At 34.7% G+C, this 1,783-nt stretch overlaps 1 pseudogene; it reads right to left on the bottom strand.

Moving 5' to 3' along the window:
* Window positions 1-299: 299 nt before the first annotated feature.
* LOC145130526 (cell division control protein 2 homolog C pseudogene) lies at window positions 300-748 on the bottom strand (annotated as a pseudogene).
* Window positions 749-1,783: the final 1,035 nt, after the last annotated feature.

The raw sequence follows: 1,783 nt of genomic DNA, 5'->3' as shown, positions 1-1,783 counted from the left end.
TAGATTCATGATAAAACAAACAACATCCCAAAACACCATTTTTACCTATTTTGATTAATTGGAAAAGAGAGAAAGAGAGAGAGAGAGAGAGAAAGAGAGAGAGAGAGAGAGAGAGAGAGAGAGAGAAAAAAAGAATATTCTTTTACCTGTTGATGATCGATGACCGCAACTAAACCACCAAATCGAATCGATTGCTGCCACTGTGAGCGTTCGACCATGCCACCACCGGAGCCCCCTGTAACCACCTTCGTCCTTCCCCTGCTCCATTCATGAATCCTTCTTCCTTCTTCGTGTGGTGATCACGATCGAACCAGCCAAGAAATGAACAAATTAGATATTTTGTCAACCAGCAAGTTTTGTGGCTTCAGATCTCTGATATTTTTTTCCAACAGTTATTAAACCAAACAAAAAAAAGAGGGCAGGGGAATATGAGAGGTAGAGATTAAGGAAATGGATACCTGTGAAGAACACCATGACCATGGCAGTGAGCAACACCTTTACACAACTGAAACAGAAAGCTCTGGATCTGAGAAGGAGGTAGAGGAGAGGGATTAGGGCCCTTGCGATGAGAATCGATGAACTTCTTGAGATCGGTGTCCAGATACTCAAAGACGAGGTAGAGAAGGGGTTTGTCGTTATGGTGGATGTGTTGGACGCAGATGAGGCGGACGATATAGATGGAATTGGAGAGCATCTGGAGGAGGGAGATCTCACGGAGGGCAGTGGGCGGGATGCCTTCCTCGTCCATCTCCATACGGGTTTTCTTGAGGGCTACGAGTTGGCCGGTTTGTAGTCTATTCCAATTTTGCAGATCGGCCAAGATTTGGTTTTTAGATAAAGAGAGGAACAAGATTTAAACTGCAGAGATTAGGTTAAAAGTCAATACCATGATTATAATTATTATTTTGGAAGTTACTAAACAAATTACTTAATTACCCTTATTTATTTATTTAATTATTTAATTTTTATTTAATTTTGATTGGCCCACATTTATGCATATACAATAACACAATAATTATTTTAAATATCTGAACCTATCTGTCTCTCTCTCTCTCTCTCTCTCTCTCTATATATATATATATATATATATATATATATATATATATATATATATATATATATATATTAGTAGGATACTCGCGCGATGCAGCGGTCGTCGAGTGTTGGGGCAAAAAATAGTTTGTTTGGCAATTAATTTTTTTCGCTGATTAGTTTCTTTTTGGTGGAAGATAGTTCATTTTGGCCTTTTGGCAGTCTATTTTGCGGATGTAATTCATTTGGGCTTTTTGGCGGGCTATTCTATTGTCTCATGTTTGGTTGGCAAAAAATGTATAATTAATTTTTTGTCTGTAGATGTCAAACACGTGGTGGTCAATAGTTATTTTTTAGCAAATACTTTCTCTTTCGAAAATATTCAGTTAATATTTATTTAAAAAAAGTCATTTTATAAAAAACTTTCAATACATAAAATAGTTTCGTTTTGGGGAGTTGTCTTTTAGAGTTTTGGTTTAGGATTATGGTTAGAGATTAAGAATTTACGGATTAAGGTTTATTGATAAAATACACAACAAATATGAATCATATATTTTGTGCATAACTACCATGATTTCAAATCTACGGATATTCGATATCTGAAATGTTATGTGATTATTTTAATTAAATAGCTACTCTTTTTAACAAAGGATTTATTTAAAAAAATTAAATATTAAATGGCAAACTTATGGACAGAATCATGTAAGTTTTAACCATTAAAATCAAAATAAATTTAGATTTACATGAATAC

The sequence above is a fragment of the Lactuca virosa genome, chromosome 8 (assembly GCF_052849685.1).
Source record: "Lactuca virosa cultivar CGN04683 chromosome 8, Lactuca_virosa_CGN04683_v6, whole genome shotgun sequence".
Classification (NCBI taxonomy): Eukaryota; Viridiplantae; Streptophyta; class Magnoliopsida; order Asterales; family Asteraceae; genus Lactuca; species Lactuca virosa.
Note: the sequence above shows the minus strand (reverse complement) of the source record. Positions and strands in the feature narration are given on the sequence as shown.